The sequence below is a fragment of the Herpailurus yagouaroundi genome, unplaced genomic scaffold (assembly GCF_014898765.1).
Source record: "Herpailurus yagouaroundi ecotype Mexico unplaced genomic scaffold, PumYag 140, whole genome shotgun sequence".
NCBI classification, from domain to species: domain Eukaryota; kingdom Metazoa; phylum Chordata; class Mammalia; order Carnivora; family Felidae; genus Herpailurus; species Herpailurus yagouaroundi.
Window position 1 is genome coordinate 40,071,256 of NW_024412395.1, and position 15,057 is coordinate 40,086,312.

The window sequence follows — 15,057 nt, forward strand, 5'->3', positions numbered from 1 at the left end:
GTGGGGTCTGGCCCCCAATTTCCCTCACCAACACCTTCCCACATCACACTCACCTCACCCCACTTCACTCAGGAAGCTGATAGGAAGAAGAGATTTGTGGGCACAATACCCATGAAAAAGAGAGAAAGGAAGTTGCTCAGGCCAAGCAAAGATTCACTGATTAGAGGTCAGAAAGGTTATGGAAAAGAGATGAGTAGAGGGATGTAAATGAAGAGGACAAGTACAGAAGGTCCCAAAGTCAGCCGAGGACTATCAAAGCAAATGACCCTGTTATTAGGTAAACTGTTAATTATCAGTCATTGAGGAGATCTTCAGTAAACAAAAAAACAACTATCTAGCTGGTTTTAAGATCATAGATCCCCTCCAAAATGCCAACCAAGATGGAAAAACACATGGTAGGGGAACTCTGCACTTACAAAATTTGTTGCCCAGCTCTAGCCATTTAGTGTTCTTGACCATCATGTAACCAAGCTGGTGCTCTCATTCGGCTTCATATTGGACACAAATGCCTATCAGTATTTCAATTATGAGGCTATTTGATTGATGGCTAGGATAACTGGCTATTCATCAATTTTTAATTGAACTAGACCATTAAACTCTTTGAGCTTCTCTTGAGTGTTTTCCCATGTGAGGTCATGTTTTAACATAAGCCATATATCATATCTTGGCAGCAAGGCATGACCAACCTTGAGCACCTGGCTGGCACAAAGATAGGTTTTAGCAACTGACTTTGGTATGTTAGGCAATAAGGTAAATGTATATAAACCTTGTCTAGGGAGGCTGTATACAGAGTACAGTTTTTGTTGTTGTTGTTGTTGTTGTTGTTGTTGTTGTTGTTGTTCAAATGTAGGCTACTTACTTGATATATAACTTTAGGTAGCTTTTTAATATCCCCAAGATTCAAGAGCTGCAAAATGGGAGTAACAAAGTCTGCTTCAAAAGATAATTGTGGGCAGAAACAAATGAACAAAGAAAAAAAAGAGAGAAACCAAAAAAAAAAAAAAAGACTCTTAACTATAGAGAACAAACTGATGGTTAACAGAAGGGAAGGTGGGTGGGGAGTGGGTGAAATAGGTGATGGGGATTAAGCAGTGCACTTCTCATGACAAACACTGAGCAATGTATAAAATTGTTGAATCACTATTTTCATGCTTGAAACTGATATAGCACTGTATGTTAACTATATTGGAATTAAGATAAAAAACTTAATAAAATCAAAAAGTAAAGAAAAATTAAAAATAAAAATGAGAAATTGAGATGTAAAAATAAGATAATTTGGGGGAGAAATGAGATAATATTTTTGTAACGTCTTCGGTACAGTGTCTGACACACAGAGTTCCAGAGAAGGCACACTCCGCTTTCTGTACCCATCTTCCTAATATGGCTTCCTCTTTCACCTCCAACCTTTTTCTTCCCCTCAGACATGTATGTCTTTGTCTGATACCTAGCTGTTCATGGCTCCTAAATTCAGCCTTCTATCCAGGCTTCTCATCCTTCAAATGCTCCAGACCAAAATAGCTTCTTGCTTGTCACCACTCATCAAAGTTCCCATTCCTGAAATTCTGACCTCAGCCAGATGTTAAGAAAAAGCACTTTGATTGGTTGGTTAAATAAGTTGATTATAAAGTGTAAATTAATTAGTATATGTCATTAATACATGTGATTTTGGTCAAGCATATCTTGCGGTGTGTGTTTGTGTGTAGGTGTAGGAATTTCCCCATTGCTTGTGTCCAACCTGAGGCTGTAGAGACTAGGAGAGCAGGCTTTGGAATTAGCCTGCTAATGAATCACATTCCGACTCAGTTTCATATTAGCTATGTGACTTTATGCAAGTTACTGCAGCCTCTTCAACCTACATAGGTCAAATAAAATCGTAGGGTGAAATGAGATGATTCATACAATGCACTTTGAAGAGTGCCTGGTGCACGGTAAGCTGCTCAGTAAATGTTAGCTATCATGATAGTTGATCATCAAAGCAGTCATCCCCCCTGTCTCTGTCATTCCACCTCTGCTTTGAATCTCAGAGAAGGTAGGACTCAATGTGATACTTCTTTCTCAAAAGTCTCCTAGTAATGAGAAGAGCATTTCCTTTTGTTTTGTCTGTGACCAGAGACCAAAATTCCAGGAACTCAGCATCTAAGCAGAATGTCATTTCAAGGTTTGTGCTATGGACTGAACTGTATACCCCTGTCCCCCAACTCACATATCAAAGCATTAACCACCAATGTGATGGTATTTGGACACGGGGACTTTGGGGGTAATTAGGTTTAGATGAGGTCATGAGAGTGAAGTCCTCGTGATATTAAGTCCCCTTATAAGAATAGACACCAGAGAGTGCACTCTCTCTTTCTGCCATGTGAGGACATGGCAAGCAGGTGCCATCTGCAACCAGAAGGAGGGCCCTCACCTGGAACCAGGTATGCTGGCACCCTGATCTCAGACTTCCAGCCTCTAGAACAGTAAGAAAATAAATGTCTGTTGTTTAAGCCACCTGGTCTATGGCATTTTGTTACAGCAGCTCAAGCAGACTAATACAGTTTGAGTGATAAGATGATCTTATAACTATCCAAGTGTAAAATGTCAGAACCTTTCAGTGACCTGGTAGAAACTTCCTAATAAAGCTAAAACTTTATTCATTGACATGTGATCTCGTTCACTACATTAATTATAGTCACAGTCTAAAACCCCAGATGACTTTTAGATGAATCACAAAATTGTTTCCTGAGCTCGATAAGAACTTAGGAGTCATTGATTTACCTTCTCATGTGGCAGATGAGGTCACTGAGGCCTAGAGTAGTTAAAAGCTTTAGCAGAAGCCACATAGCTGGAGTCAAGTTCTCTCCCTCTGAGACCAGTGTCCTCTCCACACAAGGCCTTGGTGTACATCATCAGTCACAGGGAGGCCCTGGTGAGGCTGTAGAGATGAATGAGTTCAAACCGGAGCTCCTAGGGAGTGCAAAGATTTCCTTTCCTGCTCTTCGTCTGTGGTGTTAAACTTTTATTTGCACTGTACCTCAGAGATGCAAAGAAATCATGGCTTGTTTTCTATAATGGGTCTAAACTTCCTCCTGAGCCCCCTCCAACCCCCTCAGTGTGAGAGATGGGGGTACAGGGAGTGGTGGGTTTGAGACAGTGGGTGGTGACACCTATGTTTGCCATCAAACAGTATCACTGTCTCCCCCACTTAGTCTCTTTTAGATCATTTGTCTTACTTGGGTTTGGTCTTTCGGGTTTCTTCCCATTCCTGCTGCTTCTTCTCAAAATGGAGAACACTTGACTCTGTGTGTGCAAGTTTGTGTGCTGTTTTGTGATGCTAAGTCTGGTCCTTCACTGGTGTCTGCTGAGTTGCTCCTGGACCTGCATCACCTTTGGGTGCAAGATCAGGTAATTTGGTCCTATTCCAGGGCTCCGCTAGTCTGTAAATTCTTTCTGTGGCCCCTGTCCCTTCCCTAAAGCACCTGGGAGCTTTGGATCCTCCAGACCAAAGATGGGCATACTATGGCCCTCTGTTCAAAGCCTGTTTTTGTAAATAAAGTTTTACTGAAACATGACCATGATCATTCATTCACACATGGACTGTGGCTGCTTTCATACCACTTTTGAGTAGCTGTGAAGAAGACTGTGTGATTCACAATGTCAAAATATTACTGCCTGGCTCTTTAGAGAAAAAGTTTGCTGATCACTATTCTAGACAATGCTGTCCAATAGAACTTTCTGCAATGTTGGATATGTTTTTTATCTGTGCTTTTCAGTGCAGTGGCCAACACCTACACACAGGTATTGAGCACTTGAAATGTGGCTAGTACAACCAAGGAACCATATTTAAATTTGATTTAATTTTGGTAACTTGAAATTTTATTTTAAATAACCCTAGTGTCTAGTGGTTTTCTTTTTTATGGCTGAATAATATTCTATTGTATATAGATACACCACATTTTTTTTTTAAGAGAGAGCGTGAGTGGGGGAGAGGGGCAGAAGGAAAGTGAGATAGAATGTTAGGCTGGCTCAGCACAGAGCCTGACACGGGGCTCAATCCCATGACCCGGGGATCATGACCTGAGCTGAAATCAAGAGTCAGACACTCAACTGACTGAGCCACCCAGGCACCCCTATACCATATCTTTTTTACCCACTCATCTACTGATGGACACTGGGCTGCTTCCATAATTTGCCTATTGTAAATAATACTACTAAAAACATACGGGTACATGTATCTCTTTGAATTAGTGTTTTTGTATTAATGTTTTTGTAATTTTCACCCAGTAGTGTTATTACTGAGTCATAGGGGTGTTCTATTTTTCACTTTTTGAGAAACCTCCATATTATTTTCTCATGAACAGCGCTCAAGAGTTCCTTTTTTTTTTTTTTAACATTATTGCAACACTTGTGTTTTCTTTTTATTTTCTTTTTTTTTATTTATTTTTTTTTAATTTTTTTTTCAAAGTTTTTTATTTATTTTTGGGACAGAGAGAAACAGAGCATGAACGGGGGAGGGGCAGAGAGAGAGGGAGACACAGAATCGGAAACAGGCTCCAGGCTCCGAGCCATCAGCCCAGAGCCTGACGCGGGACTCGAACTCACGGACCGCGAGATCGTGACCTGGCTGAAGTCGGACGCTTAACCGACTGCGCCACCCAGGCGCCCCTCTTTTTATTTTCATCATTCTGACAGGTGAGAGGACATCTCTCATTGGTTTTGATTTGCATTTCCCTGATGCTGAGTATGTTGAGTATATTTTCATGTGTCTGTTGTCCATCTGCATGTCTTCTTTGGAAGAATGTCTGTCCAAATCTTCTGCCCATTTTTAAATTAGATTATTTATATTTTTAGTGTTGAGTTATATAAGTTCTTTATGTATTTTGGATACTAACCCTTTATCAGATATATCATTTGCAAATATCTTCTCCCATTCAGTAGGTTCTCTTTTAGTTTTGTTAGTTGTTTACTGTGAAGATGCTTTTTTTGTTGTAGCCCCAATAGTTTATTTTTGCTTTTGTTCCTCTTACCTCAGGAGACATAAGTAGAAAAATGTTGCTACAGTCAATGTCAGAGAAATTACTGCCTGTGCTCTCTTCTAGAATTTTTATGGTTTCACATCGCACATTATGTCTTTTAATCCATTTTGAATTTATTTTTGTGTACAGTGTAAGAAGGTGGTCCAGTTTCATTCTTTTACATGTAGCTATTCAGTTTTCCCAACACCATTTATTGAAGAGACTGTTTTCTTCCCACTGCATACTCTTTCTTCCTTGTCAAAGATTAACTGACCATATAATCATGGGTTTATTTCTGGGTTCTTTATTCTGTCTCATTGATCTGTGTGTCTATTTTGTGCCTTGCCTATTTTCGAATGAATAAAAAATGGGATTATACCTCATACTTTGATGTTTTAAAATGAACAAAGCTCCTTCCCTACTGGGGGTGAAGATAGAAAAGGCCAGAGGAGATAAAGGCTATAGACCTCTTTCCTTACAGCGGATCGAAAATTATAAAAGAACGTGGAATCCCACTCACATCATGGATTAAAAAAAAACAAAGCTTTAACAAGTTAAATGATGACCCATTGCTGGAAGAGAAGATGTATATAAACCCACATGCCCTATTTCTGACATTCTAATTTTTCCCCCATTCTTTATTTGATCATAAATACTGCAACTCACATTAATTTTGGAAATTTGTGTATTTGCTTAAAATTTCAATATCTATGACTTCTGGAGGTGTCTTTTATTTTATAATAAAATAATTGGGTTGTGGATATTACTTAAATTTTTATTTGGAATTAACTAGAAGGTTTTCTGAATTATGTTTAACCTAGCATTTTTAAGCTGCAATTGAAGTTAAATTAGGCTTCTTTCTTAGAAAACAAAAGGGTATTGGCAAATAAAGTTTTGGAAGATTTATTTTAAATGAATTAACACATAGCAAAACATATCATCAGCCATGAAGTATTCTGCGTTAATAAGGCATTGCTACTATGATCATTATCAGCAATCCTGGAAAAGCTTTGTAATACAGTTTTCTTTCTCACCTTGCCAAGAGTGTGAAATTATTTAAGATTTGGAAATCGCCTAACACTTAGTTACTTAAAGAAAATAGCATAGATTTCCCATTTTGGTAAAGTGATAAGAAGGTGCATAACCTCATCAGATGGAGAGTGATAGCTTTGAAAACACAGGAGAAGGGATAAAGGGGGAATCAATGAAATTGTTTTTATAGTAGTAATTATAGATTATGAAGTGCTGATATGGTTGCCAGAGATTGTGAATGAGATTATGCATGAGGGCACACTTACTATCAGGGTAGTTCACCCAATGAAAAACAAGTCTTGATAAGCTCCTGGGTATTTTCTTGCTATCAAGGATTACCTGAACACATTTCTTTCAACAATTTCCTGATTCTATGCAAATGAGCAATGTCTATGCAATTCATACAGCCCAAATTTAATGCAAATGTTTCAGTCAAATCAACATTTAAGATAGGTTTATTTATTACTTCCACTCTGCCATCTGTTTGAATATGACAGAGATGGGATCAGGGGACAGAGTAGCTAGTTTAAGCAGGCTGTTTCATTTCTCTGAGCCTTGGTTTTGTCATCTGTAAGATGAAGCAGATAGATAGATGGTCCAGGATCACAGACGATCCCAGGGACCCGGCATGTATCTGTGTGAAGCCTGCCTGCTCTGGCTAAGACACTGGGAATTACTGAGAATTTGGTTAGCCAGAAGGCCTTCCTTAAAGCACTCACATTCAAAATGTTTAAGTTCTTTCCTGTCCTGGTTTGGTGAGCAGGCCTCTGGCTGGCTGCCTCTGGAGCGAACGATTGCTAAGGTACAAGAAATCATGTTCCACGAACCCATATCTTTTCTTTTACGAAACTGCTTTTGATGTCCACCTGTGCAAGTTGTTACTGCATTTCAGGTTGAAATGTGCCCCTTTTGCTTGCTCTATGAAAACTAAGATGGGCCCTTTAGATAATTTTCTTATGTCAGGTAGCACAAGCTTAAGCTGTGTTGGTGGGTGGTGCTGGAGAAAGATTTCAGGAGAATGAAGTTTACTTCCTGATTCCAGTGAGCTCTCTTGGTGGGCTCCCTCTTGGCAGGCAGCTTCTCCAGTGTCCGGCTTCTGCAGGTGCACAGCTTCTCTAGCATTTGACTCTTGCAGCATGGGAGTCTCTTTATGCACTTGACACCTGCACTGCACGCAGCTACTCTAGTGCTACTGCAGTGCCGTGACTTCTTCAGCGCCCACTTTTTTTTTTTTTTTTTTTTTTTTTTTTTTTTTTGCATTGGGAATGATTTCTCAAGCATCTGGATTTGGCACTGGATTCGGCACAATTTCTCCAGTGTCCAGTCTCTGGAGGGGGTGAAGCTTCTCCAGAGGCCAGCTTTTGCAGTATGGGTGACTTCTTTAGCATCTGTCTACTGTAGTGCATAGAACTTCTCCAGTACCTGGCTTCCACAGTACATCCTGGCCAAGCAGCTTCCCCTGGAAGTCTTTGTGCACATTTGTAGCAGAATACTTCTGGCAAGACACCTCCCTGTAAACAGCTTTTCATGATAGCCTAGAGGGAGGACTTCCAGCAGGTTCCACTAGTTGGGTACCACAGTGACCTCTCCAGCAATCTGTGAGCCACAATCATGCCCTCCAACAAGATCTGGAGCCTTAAGTGGAATGGCTCCTTCTTGGGTGCTCTATCTCAGCCCTAAGGGTAGCACCTGATCCTTAGAGCTGCTCTTTCTATGTTTGTTAGAGTTCTCTTCATTTCTCACTAGCTAACCCCTTGTTACTCTGATATATTCTTAGAGTTAGCCATTCTTTATATGAAATTGTCCCTTGTGTAAATTCCTGTGTGGTTTCTGTCTCATGAATGGACCCAAACTGAACTACCCTGGAGGTCTTGGTAGCTCTCCCATTTATGTTGGTGTCACTCAGATAGGGCATCCCTACCCATGCCAGGTAAGACATCTCTACCTATCTCTACCCAGAAATTAAACATTCCTTACAACAAAAGCTTAAGTCTTTTTCTTTCAGTGAAGACACCAACCTCCTTTAATAGATAAGATCTCTGAGAACAAGAAAAATTACAGTTTCCTTATGATCACAAAACCAGTTAATTATGGAGCTGGGACCAGAACTCCAGTAGCCTGATTCACAATCTGGTGCTCCTTCCTGTCTGCCACAGTGACATTATTCACCAAAAATATTAATTAAGCAACTATTTGTCTATGGCCCTACACATTTAAATTAAAATGTAAAAAATTGATCCAAGATATGCTTCTTAGGTAGAAAGGGTTGGGGGAAGAGTGTGGAATTTAGGGTCAGAGACACATAGGCTATTCAACACTTAGGGAAGTAAGGCAAATGGATGAACATTGTTGTAAAAAGGAAATATCTACTTTACAGGTTTGTTGTGAAGAGGAAACAAGATCACATACATGAAGCACTTGTCATCATCAGACACATTTAGGGAAACCAGAAAACTGAAAAAGCACTTGAATAATGCTGAATCCATTTCATTTCGCACAATTAGTTTTCCCACTTGCACATTTCTTTGATGTATATTTTACTTTATTTTTTTTTTAAGATTATGAAAGGGCATGATTTTACTTATACCGACACAGTTATATGATTTTACACAAAGATACAAGTAGAGATACTAAACATGACTTTAAGAAAGAGGGCACTATTTGCTACAGGTATATGTTATAAAGCTTCATTGTCCCCCTCATCCCCCAGCTTTATTGAGGTAAGATTGACAGATGAAAATTGTATATATTCATGGTGTACAACTTGATGTTCTGACATACGTATATATTGTGAAAAATGACTATAATCAAACTAATTAATGTATTTATTGCCTCACCAAATCATTTCTGCCTTTTGTTCTCTCTTTTTTGGTGTGTGGTGAAAATCCTTCTTAGCAAATTTCAAGTATACAATATAGTATTATTAACTATAGTGGTATTGCTGTACATTTGGTCTTCAGAACTTATTCATTTACCATAATTAAGACTTTGTACCCCTTGGGCACCTGGGTGGCTCACTAGGTTAATCATCAGACTCTTGATTTTGGCTCAGGTCATAATCTCAGTTTCATGAGTTTGGGCCCTGTGTCAGGCTCAGCGCTGGCAACGTGAAGCCTGCTTGGGATTCTCTCTCCCTCTCTCTGCCACTTCCCTGCTCGTGCTGTCTCTGTCTCTCTCAAATAAATAATTAAACTTAAAAAAGCAAGACTTTGTACCCCTTGACACACATCTCCCCATTTCTCTCTCTCCCCAGCCCCTGGCAACCACCATTCTGCTTTCTCTGCATCTGTGAGTCTGACTACTTTAGATTCCACAGATAAAGTGAAACCCTGTCATATTTGTGTTTCCATGCTTGGCTCAGTTAGCATAATGTCTTTCCAGTTCATCCATATTGACACAGGTGGCAGGATTTACTTCATTTTTAAGGGTCAATAATATTCCAATGTATATACTTACCACATTTTTGTCATGCATTTATCTGTCGATAGACACTTAAGCTGTTTCCATATCTTGGCTATTGTGAATAATGTTGCCATGAACATGGGAGTGCAGATATCTCTTCCAGGTCTTGATTTTATATCCTTTGGATATATACCCAGAGTTCCATGTATATTTTAAGAAAAATAGGTTTAAAAAGCTTTTCCAATTTTTCTCCTTTACTTGTGACTATTTCTGCTCTCAAATGATGAGCGTGCATCTAGCAAAGAAAGGTTGAGTGAGTTAGAATGAGTCACAGTCATTGAGAGAGGGGTGAGCTATATGCTGCCTGATTCATTGCTCTGCACACAGAATCAGGGTGTGTAAGTGTAAAGTTAACTGCATTCAGAAAAATGTAGCACAGGAATGACTTTCCTGTCTGTCAGGCACTATGTGTACAGAGATATCTGGGCTGTTCAGTGTCATTGCCACCTGTGTTTGAAGTCTGATTCTCCAAGGCAGAGTTCTGCTTAGGGACAGTACAAACACATAAACATGCCTGGCCTTAGCCCCATGGCTGTCCTGGACTCCCCCTTTTGGAGAATTCTTATTTGACAAAGAGATTCAGATTCCATGAACCACACATCATTTCACATTTCTCTGTCTGCACATTCCACAGTTTATTGTTTTTTGTGAGAGAGATAGAGAGAGAGTGCACACTGCACAAGCAGGGGAGGGACAGAGTGAGAGGGAGAGAGAGAGAGAGAGAACCTTAAGCGGGAACCTGATGCAGGACTCAATCTCATAACTGTGAGTCGAAATCAAGAATCTAACACTTAACCAACTGAGCCATTCAGGCACCCCTTCCACAATTTTTTAAAAAGGGTATGTTAAAATGGTATTAAGATAGTAATTGTCATCCTTTATAATGGGCTTGTTATAAACGAGGTATTTAATACGTATTTTTTCATTTTATCTTTCCAACACTCCTGTATGGAAATTACTATTATTTCCACTTTACAGGAAATAAGCAAACAAATTAAAGTTTGAAAAGATGATGAGCTTGCCCAACAATACACGGATCCATTTGGCATAAAAAGAATTATCTTTCCAGTACAGCATGTTGCCTCGGTAGTTGCCATTTGTTAGTCTACCATTATGAAACAAAACAGCATTCATATACTGTGATAGAATTGTGCTTACTTCTTCCTTCTACTTCCAGAGCCAAGAATATGGCTTTTCTCTGAATACAATGACTTTCCATTTATCCGCACACTGATTATACTCAGGGACAATGCATCATTTGGAATGTTGTTGGTCTATTTTTATAAATCTTGATGTTCTCCTCTCTTCAAGCTTATTAAAGTCATAGTTCTCTTTCCTAGCTAGCTCAACTCAAGTCAAAACTTGCTAAACATTGCAAACACTTTTTTTTCCATTGCAAACGCTTTGAAAAAGAATTGTGACACTTTTACCAAAATCCCAGTCTCTGCATTTTGTTTCCCAGACTATGTGCCAATTAGTGTGTGAATGAAAGGATTAAGGCAAAGAAGTAGGGGATTCCAATCGGGACGGGACATCTCTCTAGTCCTGTTGGCCTGCCCCCTTCCCTTACCCTAAGAATGGAGAAAGAGCCAGGCTCTGACAAGAAGAGAGGGAAAATGTCCAGTAACAGGGGTTGTTAGGAAGCCACATGTTGTAGCATTTTAAAAGTATTCATTTAAAGGCATGCATTTTAAATTTTTCAAGTAACATTTAGTATTAATAGTGAGCTGTGCCTGTGTCCTATTATTCTAAATGTTGATTTGCAGTGTTGTTACACTTCAAATGAGTTACAGACATAAGAATCAAGCATTACCAGGAAAATAAAGGAATAGATACATTCTCATCAAGTAAATCATAGAATATAGAATTGTGTGAAATGCTGACATTGTGGAAAAAAAAGAACATAAGTCCAAAAACTGCTTATGTCAATTCTTTAGTGCTTAACAGAGATAGAGGCTATTTTTAGTGCTTAACAAAAATCAAGCCTATTTTAAGAAAAACTTGTGGCCCTGAATGAACTAATTTCTCTGTACTGTTTTTTCTTCTGCCACATTTTCCTTTTGCCTAAGGACCAAGTCAGTTTTAAAAATCTCTAATTTTTACAGTAGCAGCTTTGCTTATGAAACAAAGCATGTGTAAGCAACATGGAAAACTGAGCCACATGGCCATGTCTCTTAAAGTAAATAAGAGGAGTATTGTGTAAATGTTAATGGGTGAACTTTGAAAAATGAAAGAGCAAACCCTAGGTTTCAGAAATGAAGATCATCAGGTCATGAGCTGATGCGATCATGGCGCAGTGAGGATCAATCTTGGAAGAGACCCTTATGCCAATGTACAGGGGTTTTGCAGGATGCACATACATGGTCTTGACCTGCCAGAGGTGGGCTTTGGACCTGAAACCCCGTATTCAGCTGGGACCTTGGAAATTCTGTACCTTCAGTAAAAGAGAATATTCTAATGACCACTCTTGAAATGCAAATGAATTTTTGTCAGCAAATGTGGATAGAAGTACAGTTTCTAGTGAGTAACTGAGACAAAGTATGATGTGTCATCGTAAAATGACAATTTATGCTAGCTACATGGTGCTGAGATCCTCAGATAGGAAATTGATATAAACCTGGTCCTAGACTGGGGATACCTACCCTGGGCGTTCCTGGAAGGTGCAAATACAAAACCACTGCTTAGGAACGCTTTCATAAACCAGTATATATATTGGACACTCACAGGAAATGGATTCAAAAAGAAAAATTATAAATAAAACCAGGAAAAAATCCCTTATGACAGACATCAACAGACACAACAAATGGGAAGATCAGCACCCCTGAGAACTTAGAATTAAAGTCTAAAAGAAGCTATAAAATAGTTCTGTTTAAAATGATCAAGTAGACAAAATGTGGAATAGAAATGTATGGAAACAGGACATAATTTTAAAAGTATAGGCAATTTGACAAAAATGACAGTTGGAATATCTACAAATGAAAAAACCATTATTTGAAAGAGAGATCCCAGAGGATAGTAGTTATCTGTTTCTGTTGCCACAATCACCCTATGGCCTCGGACTTGAGCAACGTACAACAAGCATTTATTGCTCACGTGCCTGGGGTCAGCTGGGGCTGGCTAGGTGGCCCTGTTGTCCTCGGCTGGGTTTGCTCACATTTGAGGCATCAGCTGGCTGTTGGCTGATCCAGGCTGGCCTCAGCTGGGTTCCTGGGGTGACTGGGCTCTGATTTACATGCTTCTAACCCTCCAGCAGACTAGCCTGGGCATGTTCTTAGGACAATGATAGAGGTTCAAGGGCAGGAATAGCTGACACACTGCCTCATTTTCTGGATCAAAAGAGTGGCATGGCTGAACCCAGCACGGGGCAGGACAGGTCACTCCATCTGTGGTGAGAGGGTGTTGTACTGCACAGTCATATGGGAGAGGGTATGAGTACAGGATACATGAGGAATCAAGGGCATTGCTGCAATAGATGGCCATTGAGTGACAAAGCTAGTTTAAACACACCTACCGAGAGAACAAGTGAAGAAGAAAGACCAGAGAAAATTTCTCCGTTTGTAGCAGCGAAGCAAAGAGACAGAATATATGAACAAGTGAAGACATTCGGAGGACAGACTGAGATGGCCCAACACATAGCTAATAGGAGTGCCAGAGAAGACCGGGTATTCAAGGAAGAAATCATGAGGATTTGCTTTCTCATAATTTGGAAGCACAGTGAGTCCTGAGAAGAACTTTTTTTTTTTTTTTAAGTGACATCTAAACATACTTTAGAAAACTTGAGAATATAAAGAGAAAATTTAAAAGACACAAGGAATGGGGTGCCTGGGTGGCTCAGTAGGTTAAGCATTTGACACTTGATTTGGGTTCAGGTCATGATATCACCTGAACTGTTTCATAATTAAAAATTTAAATAATATTGACCAGTATAAAATACTGAGAGAAATACCCACAATCATCACAATAGAAAATGAAATGCAAAGCCAAGGTGAAGTATTCAAAATAATCACTTTAGGAAAGTCATGACATTCCTAAGGAAGGCATTAATATAAATGTGACCATGACCCAAGCTTTTCTACACTTTTAGAAAAAAGTTCACGTCTAACTCAATGTATTTCACTTAGTAGGTTAGAAGAGTGCCCATAGACCATGCCATTCTCTGTCACTCTGCTAAACCCAAAGTAAAATCAGTCCACTTTGAAATTTCATGACATTCTGGGCCTGGAATTCATCACCTCCATGATGCATTAGCATTATTTTCCCATCTGAGCTTTCTTGGGCAGCAGCAGCAATAACCTTGTTTTTTGTTAGAGGTTAGGACTGCACTTCCTTGAGTTATAAGGAAAATAGCACCCTCTCTCATTTCAGAGTGAGATCTGTCAAATTAAAGAGCTTCTTTCCAATGGAGAGTCTGATTTCCCAATGTACTTCACATTCAAGTGGGGCATTTTCTTTTCTTTTTTTTTTTTTTTTTTTAAACTAAACTCTACACCCAACATGGGGCTTGAACTCCTGACCCTGAGATCAAGAGTTGCATGCTCTGCAGAGTGAACCAGCCACATGCCCTCCCAGATGGGACATTTTCATCTGGTGCTGAGAAACAAACACAGGGCTTTAATCACCAATGCCTCAAATGTGCATAATGGACAAACCATAGGGAGTTAAGAACCTCTCAGCCAAGTGTTTTTTAATTCTCTTTTCAGAAACCACTCAGGAGCAGACAGAACTGGTTATGGGCAGGGTGTTAAATTGGACCAAACTTTTGGAGTAAAATCTTAGGGAAGTGGCAAGCCTGAGATGAATTAAAGTGGAAATTAAAGTGTGTTTGAAGCCCATTTTAAAGGTCAATTTAAATTTTGACAATGAGATGATTTTAAAATCTGTGTCAGTGTTGGGCTATCATTTTAGTGGGACTAATTTCTTTAGCAGCATTCACATAACACCCACCATGGCTTACTATGCACCCCTTTCCCATAATCAGTGAAATCAACAGTGCTTACCACCAGCAGGCAAGATGTTGTAGAGAGATGCTCCTCACATCCCAATCCTACCTCATTTTTAAGACCCACATCACACTTCCTTCTTTTGTTGATGTTGATATTCCTTCCTTCTCTTCCATTCTCCTTGGACTCTTGTCTTCTTTAAAGGACTCTAACAGGGGCGCCTGGGTGGCTTAGTCAGTTAAGCATCTGACTCTTGATTTCGGGTTAGGTCATGATCTCGTGATGGTTGAGAGTGAGCCCCACGTCAAGCTCTGTGCTGTCAGCACAGAGCCTGCTTAGGATTCTCTCTCTCTCTCTCTCTCTCTCTCTCTCTCTCTCTCTCTCCTTCTCTCCCTCTCCACCACTTGTTCTCTCCCTCCCTCCCTCCCTTCCTCCCTCTCTATCTATCTCAGTAAATAAATAAACATTAAAAAAAATAAAGGACTCTAACATTTAAAAACAGTGCTGACATAGAAAGAGTCCCCATGGCTTTGTAGCTGGGCAGACCAAGGTCTGAATCCCAGTCTTGGATTACTCATTGTAGGCACTTCATTTAAACTCTCTGGACTTCAATCTCCTCATCTGAAAAT

The 15,057-nt window shown here is 39.7% G+C and overlaps 1 long non-coding RNA gene across 2 annotated transcripts in view; it reads right to left on the minus strand.

The window, feature by feature from the left end:
- LOC121030597 (uncharacterized) overlaps positions 1-14,726 on the minus strand; it is a 55,919-nt gene extending 41,193 nt beyond the window's left edge. For both annotated transcript variants that reach the window (XR_005790312.1, XR_005790311.1), the window contains exon 1: positions 14,486-14,726. This is a non-coding gene — a long non-coding RNA (uncharacterized LOC121030597). The remainder of the gene's footprint in view (positions 1-14,485) is intronic.
- Positions 14,727-15,057: the final 331 nt, after the last annotated feature.